We start from the raw sequence: 17,881 nt of genomic DNA, 5'->3' as shown, positions 1-17,881 counted from the left end.
ACTTGTCTATTCTTCATTTAGATATTAGATACAGGATTAAACTAATGAAATTTCCCTGAACTAGTCATTCAACAATCCTTCTCTCTCAACAGAGAGAAATAAGCACCTTGGGGCATAATTCATTTCACACTAAAGTGGAGATCCATGATAGATCAGATTAATTGCTCTTTAAAAGTCTCTGTCTTTCTCCATCAACACTAGAGAAAGAGCCTATGGTGACAAGCACAGATGTCTGCATTATAGACATCTAAAGTTAGCTTATTCAGTTTCTGTCTTGAATGCCTTCAGGAAGATGCTGAGCATTTTCAGCTCCAACCAAATCTGCAGAAGCCAAGAAGCTCAGCACCTCCTCAGAGGGGGGATTAGATTCCAGCAGATTTAGACATATTTTTCAATTTCTTTCTGCCTTGATCTTGATTCATGAAAACAAAAGAATGTGGATTCTGCAAAGGAGAACAATGATTCTGTGACTTCTTCGTTGCTAGTGGTAGTGGTGCTGCAAGTGTCAGTATGGACACTTGTGTGTATACTGGAGTAACTGGGAAAAAAAAGCAGAAAAAAAGCACACGCTGTTCTCATGAACAAGAAGGTCTTTAACTAAAGCCCTGTTGATTTTATCTCTTCTGTCATAGTTATGGAAGATGTGCTCACACTTAGCAAATGTGTAGTGCATACTCTTACAACTTGCTTCAAAATGCATGGTGTAGCTCCATACATGTAAAACTAGAAGTTCTCATATATCAAACATTTTCTTTTGTTATTCTAGTTCATATTTTAGGTTACAGAAGGCCAATCTTTGTGAATTCCAAACTTTACCAGGAGCAAGCATTCAATAGGTGTCATCTGTTTCAAATGCCTCATTTCTGGTTTCCTTGCATCAATATTTCAGGAGATTTTTTTTAAAAGTTCACAAATTCTAAAGTCTTTTTATTATTTTTTATTAACAAAGAACAGGCAGTATGATAAATTAATGTTTAAATATGAAAAACATATTTGAAAAGCTGCAAGATTTTTTTAACCACAGATTTTAGGGAAGAAGGCTAATGTATATTAACTCTGCCATGTTTCTTTCAGATGCTGCTGTTCTACTGAGATCAGCAGCAATGATACTTGACAGGATAAACACGGGATGCCTTGGCACAAGGAGAAAAGAATCTGAATATACTTTAGCTGTTTATTCCACATTTTTAAAGGCAAAGTTGTCTCATTCAGGAAATCTCTTCTAGCACTTCACTATGCTATGAATTCTTAGTTTAATTTACATATACAATCCATATATTTATATAACATACAATATAAATCTAGTCAATACTTTTGTTGAAATTGCAAAGAGTGTGCAACTCTTAGACTACTGGTGTTGTTTCATTATATTAAAATGTTGGAGAGAAAGATAAAATGTTCTAAGAGTAAATTCATATACAAAATTTCACAAGTGCCAGAGTATATCTTCTTTAATATTTAAATGGAAATATTACATAAAATATTAATAAGAGTCACAGACATGAACACCTGCTTGGATGTTTTTTTCTCCCGGTTGCAATAATCTCATCCTGCTGTACAGGCAGGGTTCACTTTACTGAAAGGCTTGCTTACATGTACCAGAGGCAGCAACTGAAGCTGTGAATGTTGGATTGTCAGATCTTTTATTTCAGAACTTAGATGTGTCTAATGATGCCTGAAAATTCTAAATGTTTAATTTTAAAACAAAATATTTTAAATTCTCAAATAATACACTATTTAACATTGCAGGAATTAACCCAATCTAACCTAAATCTGTATTACAGTAATCAGCTTCATCCAAAAAATTCCATAGACTTTCTGATATGACTATGCAGAGCTTTAGTACTCCCAGGAGTGGACTAATGATCCAGTAACCCATAATTAAAGAGATTTGTTTCTACTCCCTGATCATCTCAATGTTTTTATATGAGCTTAGGAAGGCCATATTAAGGAACACAGACATAAAAACTATGAATTTAAAACTTGGCTGAGTTTTTTTTCTAGCCTCAGAAGTTAGTAAATATGTGTATATAATATATATATATGCAAAAGACTTTGAGCTTAGATATTACAGGATATATAGGTCCTCTAAGGATTTTAGATACAGTCAAATTCATTAGCTATTGTAAGTCATATATTTCCCTTTTTTTAGACAATTCCTTCTTTGTACTTGAATACAAGACATTAATTCTATTGTTGTATTTTTCAACTAGATTTTTTAATTAAAACTGTAATTTCTTGATACCAGTCACACCTATTTTAGCTTTATCCTTTGTGATCAAGATCTGAACAAAGTATTGGAAAAATCACATTAAAAACTGACTTCAGTATGTTTGACTAGATGTAAAGACTTGCCTTCCCATCAAACCCTGTTGTTGCTCCTGACAAAACCTGTTCAGCCAAATATCACTGAAGAACATGCAAGCTTTCAGTAGTCATAGGTGGATGATCGCTCTGCTCTTTTCCGCTACTTCTACCCACCTGATAAAAGTGGTGACTAAGGACAGCTCACAATGTCATAGAAAATTAGAAAAGCTTTCAGATCTAAACAAATATGCAAAAAAAAATAGTATGGGCAGCAGAACAGCTCTTAAGGATACCACTGATAAAACTAATACTTAGTTTCCATACCAGTGTAAATCACAGAATCACAGAATTGTATAGGTTGGAAAAGACCTTTAAGATCATCGAGTCCAACCGTAAACCTAACACTACCAAGACCACCACTATACCATGTCCCTAAGCACCTCATCCAAACGTCTTTTAAATACTTCCAGGGATGGCGACTCAACCACTTCCCGGGGCAGCCTGTTCCAATGCTTGATAACCCTTTCACTGAAGTAAAATTTCCTAATATCCAGTCTAAACCTCCCCTGGCGCAGCTTGAGGCCATTTCCTCTCGTCCTATAACTTGTTACTTGGGAGAAGAGACCAACACCCACCTTGCTACAACCTCCTTTCAGGTAGTTGTAGAGAGCAATAAGGTCTCCCCTCAGCCTCCACTTCTCCAGGCTAAACAACCCCAGTTCCCTCAGCCGCTCCTCATAAGACTTCTGCTCTAGACCCTTCACCAGCTTCGTTGCCCTTCTCTGGACACGCTCCAGCACCTCAATGTCTCTCTTGTATTCGATGTGCAAACAGTATTCGATGTGCGGCCTCACCAGTGCCGAGTACAGGGGCACAATCACTTCCCTACTCCTGCTGGCCACACTATTTCTGATTCAAGACACGATGCCATTGGCTTTCTTGGCCACTTGGGCACACTGCTGGCTCATATTCAGGCAGCTGTCAACCAACACGCCCAGGTCCTTTTCCACCAGGCAGCTTTCCAGCCACTCTGACCCAAGCCTGTAGCGTTGGATGGGGTTGCTGTGGCCCAAGTGCAGGATCTTGCACTTAGCCTTGTTAAACCTCATACAATTGACCTCGGCCCATCGATCCAGCCTGTCCAGGTCCCTCTGTAGAGCCTTCCTCCCCTCAAGCAGATCAACACTCCCGCACAACTTGGTGTCATCTGCAAACTTACTGAGGGTGCACTCGATCCCTTCGTCCAGATCATTGATAAAGATATTAAACAGGACTGGCCCCAACACAGAGCCCTGGAGGACACCACTTGTGACTGGCCGCCAACTGGAGTAAACTCCATTCACCACCACTCTTTGGGCCCAGCCATCCAGCCACTTCTTAACCCAGCAAAGAGTACACCCATCCAAGCCATGAGCAGCCAGTGTCTCCAGGAGAATGCTGTGGGAAACCATGTCAAAGGCTTTACTGAAGTCTAGATAGACAACAGCCACAGCCTTTCCCTCATCTACTAGGCGGGTCACCTTGTCATAGAAGGAGATCAGTTTGGTCAAGCAGGACCTGCCTTTCCTGAACCCATGCTGGCTGGGCTTGATCCCTTGGTTATCCTCTACATGCCGTGTGATGGCACTCAGGATGATCTGCTCCATCAGCTTCCCCGGTACTGAGGTCAGGCTGACAGGCCTGTAGTTCCCCAGGTCTTCCTTCCGGCCCTTCTTGAAGATGGGTGTCACATTTGCTAATCTCCAGTCAGCAGGGACCTCCCCAGTTAGCCAGGACTGCTGGTAAATGATGGAAAGGGGCTTGGTGAGCACATCTGCCAGTTCCTTCAGTACTCTCGGGTGGATCTCATCAGGCCCCATAGACTTGTGAGTGTCTAAGTGGTGCGGCAGGTCACTAACCATTTCCCCCTGGATTATGGGGGCTCCATTCTGGTCCCTGTCCCTATCTTCTGACTCAGGGGGCTGGGTACCCAGAGAACAATTGGCCCTGCTATTAAAGACTGAGGCAAAGAAGGCATTAAGTACCTCAGCCTTTTCCTCAGCCTTGGTCACTGTGTTCCCTCCCCCATCTACTAGGGGCTGGAGATTCTCCTTAGCTCTCCTTTTGCTGCTAATGTATTTGAAGAAGTATTTGTTGTTGTCTTTTACAGCAGCAGCCAGATTGAGCTCTAGCTCAGCTTTGGCCCTTCTAATTTTCTCCCTGCACAACCTCGCTACACCTTTGTAGTCCTCCTGAGTTGCCTGCCCCTTCTTCCAGAGGTCATAGACCCTCCTCTTTTTCCTGAGTTCTAGCCAAAGCTCTCTATTCAGCCAGGCCGGTCTTCTTCCCCGCCAGCTCGTCTTTCGGCACCTGGGGACAGCCTGCTCTTGTGCCTTTAGGAATTCCTCCTTAAAGAATGTCCAGCCTTCCTGGACTCCTTTGCCCTTTAGGGCTGCCTCCCAGGGACTCTGTTGACCTGTCCCCTAAACAGGCCGAAGTCTGCCCTACGGAAGTCTAAGGTGGCAGTTTTGCTGACCCTCCTCGCTGCTTCTCCACGTATCAAAAACTCTATCATTTCATGATCACTCTGCCCAAGACGGCCTCCAACCATCACATCGCTCACAAGTCCTTCTCTGTTCGTGAACAAGAGGTCCAGCGGGGCACCTTCCCTTAGCTGGCTCACTCACCAGCTGTGTCAGGAAGTTCTCTCCCACACGCTCCAGGAACCTCCTAGACTGTTTCCTCTCTGCTGTATTGTAGTTCCAGCAGACATCCGGTAGGTTGAAGTCCCCCACAAGAACAAGGGCTAGCGATCATAAGGCTTCTCCCAGCTGTTTACAGAATAGTTCGTCAGTCTCCTCATCCTGGTTGGGTGGTCTGTAACAGACTCCCACCACAATATCTGCCTTGTTGGCCTTCCTCCTGATTCTTACCCATAGACAGTCCACCCTATTGTCACCATCATCGAGCTCTAAACTATCCAGACACTCCCTGACGTATAGGGCTACCCCACCACCTCTCCCGCCTCGCCTATCCCTCCTGAAGAGTTTATAGCCATCCATCGCCGCACTCCAGTTGCAGAGGAGTTGGTGTAGAGGCACTTCAGCTGGGCTGTCATCTGCATCTCCTTCATAGAAGAACACCCCTTGTGTGCTTTGAGGCGTTTCACTGGCATTTCCCTCTTGGCTCCTATTGCCTCAGTATCCCCTAGCTCAACTCTGTTTGACTTCAGCTGTGCCCCAGTGTACCCTGCACATCTCAGAGACACAGGCTGAGTGCCCTCGCTGGCACCCGCTCCCTCTAACCGTGGCACGTTGTCCCTCAGCTTCCCTTGGGCAAGCCTGATATTATCCCCCTCCCCCTTTGAGTCTAGTTTAAAGCTCTGTCGATGAGCTCCGCAAGTTCCTGAGCAAAGATTCTCTTTCCCCTTTGAGAAAGATGAATCCCATCAGACGCCAGGTCACTTTACAAATCTTGGTGGTATTCCTGTTCTATAGCACAGAAAAGTAGGGAACTTCTCTCATCTACTTACAAGGCTCAAATTGAAATTATGGGAACTGATAAAGAAAATGAATCCTGGAAACCAGAAAGTGGCTAATTTAGTGAAAATTATTAGTTAGAAGACAGGTTGGGAAAATAGGTAGCTGGCTTTGTCAGCAATTATGTAATTAACAAAGCCAGCTGCCTGTTTTCCCTGTTTTGTGTTTATTGTATTGTATTTTATTTTTTTCTGTCTGCAGTTAGACCTGTTGTTTCAGCATGTCTCCCCAGTGTTCAGTGGATCTATGCCAAGACTTATTTGCTACAGATCAACTTCAATTACTTTAAAAATGAAGCTTGGAAAATGGATTTCTGATTCCTCATCCAATCACAGCTATATAAAAGCTTATTCCCACATATATATTTTTTTCTTAAAGTGTAACAATGTGACAGGTTCTGAATGGGGATAAGTGAAGAAAGTCTACATGTTCTTATAATTCGATGATATAACCAGACTTGAAAAATTAATGTTGTGGAAATGGAGCTCCATTATTATTTCTTTTAACAAAACTAAAGTTTGTTAATAGTTTTCTGATAACCTAGAGAAGTAGGGAACTTATCTCATTTACTTACAAGATTCAATTGGAAATTAATTCCACAGAATACCCCAAGGGTGTTTAGATTTTTGCAGAAAAGCAGTTCCACCCATTCTCACCGCATTAGTTCTTCAAACTGCATTGCATAATTAACAATCCGTGAAATGCATCTCCCAAAAAAGTTATAGATACGTGACTTTGCAGTGGATAGAGTAAAGAACACAAACAAATCTGAAATGAGACTGTTTCACTGCCCTCAATAATTCAAAGACATTTAGTTAATATGTTGTATATGCTCTTTTATGTTGATATAGATGCTAATATACAGTCAGTTATTGAGAGAAAATGTAAAAAACAAAACAAAACAAAACAAAACAAAACAAAACCAAAACCCAACCCTTTATCAGTGTTACCTTTCATACCTCAGTTTGCAAAACTGAATTGTATGCAAGTGTGGAACAACCAGGTGGAAAGATCTGACAGTTCTTATATATATAACATTTCTCTGTCTCTCTGACAAGTCTCTGAAAAAAAAATAAATTCATGTGTTTTGCAAAAAACAAAGCCTATTTTAAGCCACAGCACCAGATTAAGAAGCTTGTTTCAAAATGTGTACCAAATGTAAAAGATACAAACAAAAATCTCTAGTATGTAAAAAAATAAAATATCCCTGAAAATAGAATCAGACTAAATTAATTTGCTATAGAGGAAAAAAGGACCTCTAATTAAAATCTTCCACAGTCTCCAATTAACCACAGATGCCAGTATGGTTGTAAATTAGTTAAGTTCTATAATGGTAGCCTGATATAGCATGTACCAATAACAAAGTATCTTCTATTTAGAAAACAAATCTTGACATCTTATGCCATTGAGAGTGTTATGGGGAAAACAGAACAGAATACAGTCAGATGTGGTGATTTTCAAGCATAAGAGTTAGTAAAAGTAAAACATCGGAATGAACAGACCACTGCATTTATTAAAAGCACTCCTGATTAATTGGATTTTGGATAGAGGTAAAGTTATTTGGATTGTAGTATTCATATTCTCGATACATGCTGTTGAAAAGAAAGAAAATACTTCCATAACACTGCTTTTAATTATAACAAAATTCTGGTAGCACATCTTAAAAAAAATGCTCAAAGTCCTTTTCAGAGTAGAAAAGAAATAGAAAATAATCAGGATATAGCAATCCAGTCCAAACATGAAGTATTTGTTATCTGTTTCTAAAAGCCATACTGACAGTTACAGCATCTTCTGTAATGTACACATTTCTGCAAATGAGACTAAAATTAGAGTAACGGGGTACTATAATAATATTCCTATATCTTAAGAAAAAAATACATATAAATAAATCCTACATGCAAAAATCTTGAAGTTACTTGATTTAAGTTCATTTTTATAAGACTTTTTTTACATCTTTACCTTATGCTTTAAAGAGAAGTAGAACTGAAATAACACAGTGACTGCACACAGAGTGCACATCATTTCAGTGAAGATTCACTCTTACATTACAAATATCTTCAAGGAATAAATTCTACATGTCTAATAACATGTCTCTACTGTATCCCTCAAGGTTTATATCTGTATTCTCAATTTCTTATTTTACATGAGAGAATCTTTGATATCTCTAATAGTTACTAGAAAACGTTATTTTCTTCCCTTGACCTTGTAAGTGCAACCTTCCCTTGTGCCATACAACTAAGCTGTGGACCTAGCCTACTAATGTTTTGATGAAAAAGATGTGCTAAGAAACTGAAGCACTTTTGTAGTGTCCCAGATATCTAGAACATATAAATGTTCAGTACACTATTGGGTGGATAAAAAAAATCATACTTTACATATGTCCAGTTAAGTAAAGTGGAAAAGCAACTGTTATTTCTGACACCCAAACCAAACATATATCTAGCAGTAAAAGAAAAACTAAGCCTAACCTACTTCCACTAAGGATACATCTGAAAGCTCTCTTTCCCCCATCCAGCTGACTACCTGTTTCTTTCCTCAGAAGAGAGAAGTCAGCATTTCAGGCCTTTTGATAACCTCCTTTTTTGACAGAATATGTGAGCTATTACGGCCAAGCTGCCCTTTGTAAGATATCTGGACAGTCCAGACCACTTTAATCTTTCACTTGGAAATGTGCTCTGTTTTCTCCTTAAGACTCTCACGTCACCTTCTTAATTAGAATAAAGCTTGTTTTCTTCCTGTGGATGGAACCATAGCTGCTCAGTTAGGAGGTATTTTCTGTGTTTACCTATCTAGTAAACAACTTTGCTGCAGTAAGTTGAAAAATTCTCCTTCTTCCCTTAGGGACTGCTTGGTCTCCTCCCATAAGGAATGTCTTTAACTAGACTTTAGATGCTATATAAATCTTTTCCATTCACACTTCCTTCAAACATATAAACAAACTAATTGGTTATATCTTGTTATTGACTCTTTTTTGAAACCAGACATGGAGTAATCAACCAACTGGAGTGACAAGGGTTGAATTATTTATCCATAGCCTCCTCTTCTTTTGTATATCAGAATTGTGACATTTATAGAAGGCATATTAAGCTTATGTAAATTTTCATAGAAGATACATTGCCTTGAAAGCCTCAGGTTTACAAACACCTATACAATGCAATAATAATCAAACTAACCAATATTTACAAAATGCTTTTTATGGATAATTGGAATTTCATTTACCTTCAAATTAAAACCAGACAGGAACATCTCTCCATTTTCTACCCCTCAGAGTATTTCACCACAGATAACTGATCATTTCAAATCAAAATATAACTTTAAATACTTCAATTACATGGAAGTGTGAAATGAGTCAGAATTATTCCCTTGAATAAGGCACTACAGAGTACAGAGGTCTGTAAGGATATCTGAATGCTGAAACAAAGTTTAAATGGACAAACTTAAATTTTTGCATGAGTGGTTCAAGCAAACGTTTAAATAATCTTTCCTCAGAACAATCCCTATTGCCAGAGCTAGCACTATTCTGTTAAGGAACAGCATCTTAAAATCAATTCTTCAGTCACATAGTTTAATGTATCTGAAAGGAAATTCCTCCAAAGCCATCACTGTTTCTATTAGGCATCCATCCAAGAATTATTTTTCTCATTCAGCAATAAAAACAGTAATGTATTCTTCCCCCCTCCTAGAGTGTTTAATCATGGATTTTACCATGTATAGCAAATCAGATTTATTTTCCTGCCTAACCCTGTAAGATGATACTTGGCATTAGAAAGTGATTTTCTTCTTTCTATTGATTTAGAATAATAATTAAAAATAAAAAAAACAAACCACACAACACTTATCAACCTACTCTGCAAGCAGATACACACCTGCATTGTTAATAACATGGAAATAATCACTGTAGATCCTGAACTGGGCTTGCATTTAAACAAAATTTCCCTCAGATTTCTCCAAGCCTTTGAAATAATATTCCTCTACATGTGACTGTACCTTATCTGTATGACTGTACCTTATCTGTATGACTGTACCACTTATTATGGATAAGTGACCTTATAAGCCACTACTTTTTTTACTAAAACCTGTTCATGGATCTTCACTGAATAAAAGCAAGTTGCAAGTAAGTAGACGTTAAGCAAGAAACTGCAATTTTCATTGTGTTGGCCATTTTGAAAGTAGTTCCTCCTTAGGCTGTTTGAGTCTAAGGTTAGCATGAGCTTGCCTCAAATTGCCATAAAAATGCCATAATGTTTCTAGAAATACATCTGATTGGAATTTCTCAAAAATATCTGAAGGAGTTTGATGAAAAGACCAGTTTTCTCCAGTCTTCTTGAGCAAGTCTGTGCACAAAATTACATAACATCCTCACATAATGTTTTGTCTGTCACTTTCTTATTAATATAAGGAGCATTTGTTATTCACAGTAATGATTAAATTTTCAATTGGTTATGTCCTAGTTGCGTGTTGGTTATTCATTATGTGACTAAAGGTTCATCCCCACAAACACAAAGGCACACAGAGGCATGATGGCATCTGGGGAACCCCAATAAACTAATTAGGGGAACAAGCCTCAACCCTGCCTCTCCCAGGGCATCCCAGGGGAATGTCAGCCCCATGGGCTGGGTGAGACCCATCACAGTGAGCCAGCAGGAGCAGTTCTTCAGGCCACCTCAGAGACTGAGGAGGTCACTGCATTGGGGTATGAGGCCTGTAGTGGGATAGAGAGAAAGAGCACTTTGGGACAGTACAAGACTTATTATGGGATGTTTAGCAGAGGAACCAAAGGTGGGGAAAAGGAGGGATCATGGAGGTTTGGGGAGGAACAAACATGGGAAAACAAAAGCATAAGGGAATAAAAGGGGTCAGCTGCTTGTAAAAAGGTGCCAGACAGTTCGCTTGTCTGGCCACACCCTGCACCTAATCAGTACAGTCTGTCCTGTCTTCTTGTAAAATTCAATTTTCAACTGTTTTCCTGGATATGGGGCATGGTTCCAGGGTCAAATAGTGGATAGATTGTCTAAGGCCAGCTATTGGAGGGATATACATTTTATATATTCATGTATTTCCCACTAATGGACCTTCATCCTGAACAGCAAGAGACGGGCACAGGATTAGGCCATTTTTGCCATTTGTGTTTGTGTGAGCATTTCTGTCTGTTAATTTGTGTGTTGCTGGCCATGGAAATATGTGTTTATAAGCATATGTGCTCACATATATCTACTGGGAATGCTCAGCCTCACTACTGGATGGATCCAGGGACATGGAGCTATGGCAGCCTCACTTCTGCCAGGCTCCCAGATTCATCAGCCTCTAACATTGCTGAGTGGAGTTTAATCAAATTCAAAGCACAGTGGATAATGGATTGTTATTATGCTATGTAATATTTGGAGTTGGCTTTGCTTATTTGTTTGTTTGTTTCAATGACCCTATTCCTTGTCTTCAGTATCAGTGGCAGAACATATTCTACCTCTGCATCCACATTTTTGGGGTAATATCTTAAAGACATCTGAGATCATAAAACCAAGAGATAAACTACTCATTACAAATGTTGAAACAGAATTTATAGCAGGAAACATAACACATTTTCAGACATTGGGACAACGGAGAAAAATATTTTTTCCCTTCCTGTGAATAGTTGGTGGCGTGGGGGGTAGCCTTGGCAAATAGTCAAACTCCCAACCAGCTGCTTACTTACCCCTGCTCTTTACCAGAACAGGAGGAGAAAATAGGTTGAGAAAGATTGTGGGTCGAGATAAAGATAGGGAGATTTGTTACCATTTACTGTTATGGGCAAAACAGACTCCACTTGGGGAAAATTAATTTAATTTATTGTCATTTAAAGCAAATTCAGGTAGTGAGAAGCAAAGACAAACACTGAAATAATGTATTTCCTTCCCCTTCTCCCAAGCTCACTTCACTCCTTCACTCCACACTGCTCTACCCTTCCCCCAGCAGCACAGGAGAGATGGATGGGCTACAGTAAGTATATAATGGTTTCTCTCTGCCACTCCTTCTCTTTCATACTTTTCCTTTGTTCTGGCATGGGCTCTTCCATGGGCTGCAGTCCTGCAGGAAATATCCATCTGCTCTAGCATGGGGCCCTCCACAGGCTTCAGTGAATGTCTGCTCTGGCACCTGGAGCATCTCCTCCTCCTTCTCCTCCTCCTCTTCTGACCTTGGTGTTCCCACTGCTGTCTCTCACTCCTTTTTGTTCCCTCTTCCTCTCTCTCTGTGGTGTTTTCTGCCCTTTCTCAAATATATTTTCACAGCGGTGCCACCAGCTGTGCTGATGGGCTCAGCTCTTGTGTGAGGTGGGTCCGTTGAGGAGCTGGCACAGGGTAGTCCCTGGCCTTTTTTCACACAAGCCACCCCTAAACACACCCCAACCCACACTCCACACCCCTAACACCAAACCCTTGCCGCAGACACCCAATACAGGTAAAGTGCTCAGACAGTTTTATTCTGTGATCTTTGCTGGTTTTAAATAACCTTTTATGCCTCTACTACTTTATATCTGACCTAGGTGAAACAAAGAAATGATGGCTGTATGACTGGTAAATGGTAACCTATCACAAATGAAGCAAAAAAAAAATTAACATTACACAACTCCATTTCTACATCTATTTCATTTTCTGGCACTCATGTATGCATTTGGATGGAGGTCCATGCCTTGTCTCCGGGAATTGAACCTGTGGTATTGAAATCATTATTTAAGCATAGCTTCAGGTTGCAATGAAATTGCCATGAAAGGTTTAAACTAATACATTTTACCTCACAGCTGAAGGTAAAACCATGCATATAGTTATTCGGAGGAGCTCCATGACCATCTATTTTCTCACCAACTACTATAATTGACAATGTTCAACCTAGAATATTAAGATAAATGCAGATATTTTTAAATAAAACAAAATATTAGGTGAATTTCCAGCCTCATCCATCCACTAACTTGTACCTGTCTTGTACCTATATGGTTCAAAGTGAAAATCATTCAGACACCATTCAGAATAATACAACAGAAAGTATCTGGTTTATGTTATACCCATTTTACTTCCTATATGACCATTTATAACCATTTCAGAATCCAAGCATGAATCTGATGAATGCAGAGATGAACTAGAAAACAGAGGTAGTATTAGCCTCAGGAAGCTGCAGATATCTGTGGTCACAAAACATCAACTAATTAAACTACCCTGTATATTTTAGATCAGTAGTGCGTTTTAGACTAGTAATTGCATTTAAAATCTGTAGTTCTATGACATTATTATGGGAAGCACTGCTGATTAAATGTCATTGCACAGCTGAAGAACCAAATTATGCCATTAGACATTCCATCCTATTTTAAAAAATGATACTGTCTGTATAGCAAGACAACTACCTTTAACAAGATATCCAAAAAGGGCTTCCTAAAACTCACAGTGCATACAGGAGCTGTGTTACTTATTCTAGGCATTCCATGTCTTTATTTCACCATCTGGTATATCATGCCTGAGCTTAATAAGAAATTTTGCAGCTTGCTAAGTCCTATAATTCGAAGATGCTTATATAAAGATTAACCTTTAAAATAAGTAATATGGAAAGTACAATGGCAGAAATTTGATGAAGGAAGGGAGAAGGAAGTGACTACACTTTTTGCTTATCATCTGATGTCCTAGTACCAAGTTACCATGAACAGAGAGGAAAATCTTAACTGGAAAGAGTTCAACAACAATTAGGTGATTTTACTGTAAATTGAGATAGTTGATAGACATTGTTCTTTATCCTATGATCTTTCTAGCCTTCTGGGTAACAGAAAAGACAATGATTTTATCCATTATAAATAATTTTTATGAAGATCTCTGTAATACCTAAAACCTGCCAGCCCAGGAAATGTATGAACTGTTAAATAAAGGAGGGTCAGCAAGAGCAGTGGATGAGCAGTCAACCTCAGTGCTTACTTTTTAGTTCACTCTACTTGTCTCTGGGATTTCTGCACTCAGCTCTCTCTGAAACAAAACTCTAAAGAGCAAGCTAGCCCTGTGCATTATAGGAGTGAACTAGTTAGGGCCATTTTGCCTCAGTGCCAGAGAACAGTTTCTGGCCCATTTTTATTTAGCTGTATAAAAACATTCTAAAATCTCAGCTTGCTAACGTAGCTGAGAGACTGAAACAGAAAAGGAAAACCTAAAAGCATAACCTAGCACTGAACTGTCTTACGCTTTGAAGCCTTTTTCTATTAAATCAAACATACTTTAACTCTAGTGTCATGGTTTAGCCCCAGTCGGCAACCAAGCACCACACAGCCACTCGCTCACCCTCCCCCCCAGAGGGATGAGGGAGAGAATTGGAAGAGCAAAAACTCTTGGGTAAGAAAACTCATGGACTGAGATAAGAACACTTTAATAATTGAAATATAATAATAATAATAATACTAACAATAACAAGAATAATGATAAAATTGTAATTAAAAGGAAAACGATGAGAGAGAGAGGAACAAAAACCAAGAAAAAAAACAGCGATGCATCTGCTCACCACCCACCGACCGACACCCAGCCCATCCCCAAGTAGCAATCACTGCCCCCTGGCCAGCTCCCCCCAGTTTATATACTGAACATGACGCCATATGGTATGAAATAGCCCTTTGGCCAGTTTAGGTCAGCTGTCTTGGCTGTGCCCCCTCCCAGCTTCTTGTGCACCTGCCAGAGTATGGGAAGCTAAAAAGTCCTTGACTAGTGTAAGCACTGCTCAGCAACAACTAAAACATCAGTGTGTTATCAACATTATTCTCAACTAAATCCAAAACACAGCACTGTATCAGCTACTATAAAGAAAATTAACTCTATCCCAGCCAAAACCAGGACTCTCTAGTTTAATAGAATAAAATAATATTTCTTATTTACAGATCTCTTCTAATAATTAAGAAGAGTCCGCATGATGTAATTGATATTGTATTCTCTCTGTTCTGGGACCCCATGAAGCTACACTACTAAAGTGCCACTTGTGTAGGTTTAGGAGTACTAACAAGTAGAGGAGGATTCTTCCACTAAGTAGCCATGGTCTGGTTATAGCCTGGTATACCAGGATTATGGAGAGGAGTATCCCACAGCAAATGTAAACCAGAATTTCTTTGGCAAGAGAAGGAATAACAGGAGAAGCAAACCCCAAATCTCTCCCTCCAGTCAATTCAGATTTAATGGATGTCACCATGTTAAAACAACTGCAAATTTGTTCTATTTGATTTATCAAACCAGTAAAATATACCTGGTTTTCTCCTGTCTTTCTTCCTCCAGAGATTTGAAATTTTAATTGTGAACCTAATAGGCTGAAGGACACAGGACTTCATTTTTTTTTTTCTAAGTGAGTTCTGATAGAATTAAATCTATGATGAATACTCTAGGAAGTTCCTTTGTCAATCCTGAGAAAGCCCCATATTTAAATGTCATAATTCGTTTACATTGAACTTTACACTGGGAACAAGAAAGAAGGCAAAATCATTACTGCTGTGAATCTGCAGAAAGCATGTCTGTGGAGAGACAATACCAAGAACAGGATGTTGACCCCAGGCTCATCAGGGGGTCCACAGCTAAAAGCAAAATCAGCAGTGAATCCAAACAAGAGACTGCTCATTAAAAAGGGCAGGAGAAAATACTGACACCCATATGTCATTACTGAAAAATTCATTCAAGAGCTTAAATGTGTCCCGCAGCTCCCAAAGCTTTTCCTGTGAGAAGTCGCAGCAGCATGCCAGCACACTGAGCAGAAAGGAGTGAGTGTGTTACATATGGTTAAAAAAAAAGACAATTGAAAGTGAAAATTCAAGAGAGCACAGCAGGATGCATACACCAAATTGCTTAGGGACTAAACAGTTATTTTAAGCAATTCTGAACGGTTCCAGCATTTGGCAGGTGGATTTGTTGTGGCACATCTGCTTTTTGTTAACAAAACTGTGTTTGCAAAAGAATCCAGAGGGACTTTGTGGCCATATATCATAAAACCTTATTGTTTCATAGATCTTGATACAGCTTCAGGAGATGATACTTTTAAAGGCAATGGACAGATTGGTCAGCTTATATGGGAGTTTTAAGTGAAGGCAGAACTTCAGTGTGAGTTTTACTATTGATGATACTTAGAGCACACAAACCTCAGGAAATTAGGGTTTAATAATGTAATATAATTTGAGTATACTTTGGTTCTATGCCCGGCTGAATTGAATACTCTGTGTCCTTTCACAGAGAGATAAAATTCTCTCTCACTAGAAAATCTTGGCTTATCTTCAAATACAAAAAATAAGTGCCAGTTAAGAGCACTTTTGATTCAATAGCCAGTCATTTCAAAAATTTCAATGTCACAAAAATGTTGAAAAAATTATACCTTGGTGAAGCCCCCCCCCCCCACTTTTTCCAAAACTGTGAGTGAGGACATAAAGCATAATGAATAAATCTTGAACTTGGTCATAAGAACCAATGGTTCTTAGCCTAATTTGTCCTTGAGAAAAAGACTGAAACTTAGGATATCTTTGCCCAGGTAAAAGCTCTAACCACGAACATTATGTTCGACATAGTTCCACTTTCTTCCAAATGCAATACTGCTGCTATTAGAGAAAGTAGAAAAGTTTCAGCAGGAGCAATTTATTATGTTCCCTGCACAATAATTAAGAGCCCGCTGAGGCTTCGTATAGGGTGGAAGAAGGAGGCTTGAGAACTGTAAGGCAGAGAAGAAAACTAGACTCAGATCATTATGTCATGGTAAATGTTATAACATACTGACCATATCATAACTACTAGCTGAGCTGTGATTAAAAAATAAAAGCAGTTGTATCTTCATGACGTTTGAATAAAAAGGACTTGAGAAGCAAAGACAGATGATGTCCATGCTTGTGATTTCCAAGTGGAGCTAAACATTTAAATATGCCTAAATCTTGGACAAAGTTGGGACTGCAGACTCACTGGGTAGTATTCAGTTCAACGTTAGAATATTTACATTTATGTGTGTACAATCAGAGGTCAATATGTATGCTAGGCTCTTATTTAGTCAGTGAAGATCAAGTCCATAGAGTTGACTGAAACACTCATACTTAGCAAAGAGGGTATCCGGTCATACCCTTAGCACTTCTTATCAGTTACGTTAGGTAGTTCTCCAGTTAGCCCAAAACTTGTGAGTTCGGGACCGAAGCATTCAGTTCTTCCTATGAATTGCACAGAGATTTATAATGACCTATTGTAGGATATTGTAACACCGCGTTCCTTTTGTGCATTTAATGTTAAATGACCTTATTGAAAACATGGGGGTAATAGGGGTAAAGTACAGACTTCACAAAGTAAGAATATGTCTAGTGTCCAAACTCTTTTTTCAAAGAAATATACATTATACTGTATATCTAAAGTTCTTTCTGAACCCTGAGATAATAAAAACAGACAAGACTGGTCTAGTCTAAGATATGGCATAATGACCTTTCCTCACATTTAGTTTCCTGTTTGAAGATTAAATACAGAGGCAGCTAAAGTGGTTACTTGCGATCCCAGCCATGCCTACTCTGTTCTTCAGCTCTTAGCAACAAATGACATATGAACTTCCAAATGTGTAATGTCTTTTCCTCCCTTCTCCTTATGCTTCATCTAGGATGGAGGTAAGCTCAAAACTGTGATGTTTAAGGAAATAAAGTACACAAATGCCAGCACTTTTATATTACATTAGCAGGATAGGATTCATGCCCCTGCTCAGAGGGAAGTTGGTGATCAGCAGACAAGCACCACTGAATTCACAGACTAATGGATTTTAAGGCCAGAAGGGAGTCCAGCTTGAGCTCTTGCATATCACAGGCCATGATGTGGTATGTAATTGATGTCATATAACTTGACTTCTGTAAGGCCTTTGACGTGGTCCCACACAACATCCTTGTCATTAAATTGGAGAGATATGGATTTGATGGATGGACTATTCAATGAATAAATAATTGGTTGGATGGCCACATCCAAAGAGTTGCAGTCAACAGTTCAATGTCCAAATGGAGACTGGTGACATGTGGTGTCCCTCAAGGGTCCATATTGGGACCGGTACTGTTCAATATCGTTATTAATGACATAGAT

This window comes from Ciconia boyciana, chromosome 3, assembly GCF_034638445.1.
Source record: "Ciconia boyciana chromosome 3, ASM3463844v1, whole genome shotgun sequence".
Taxonomy (NCBI): Eukaryota; Metazoa; Chordata; class Aves; order Ciconiiformes; family Ciconiidae; genus Ciconia; species Ciconia boyciana.
The sequence above is the reverse complement of the archived record's forward strand: the minus strand, read 5'-3'. Positions refer to the sequence as shown.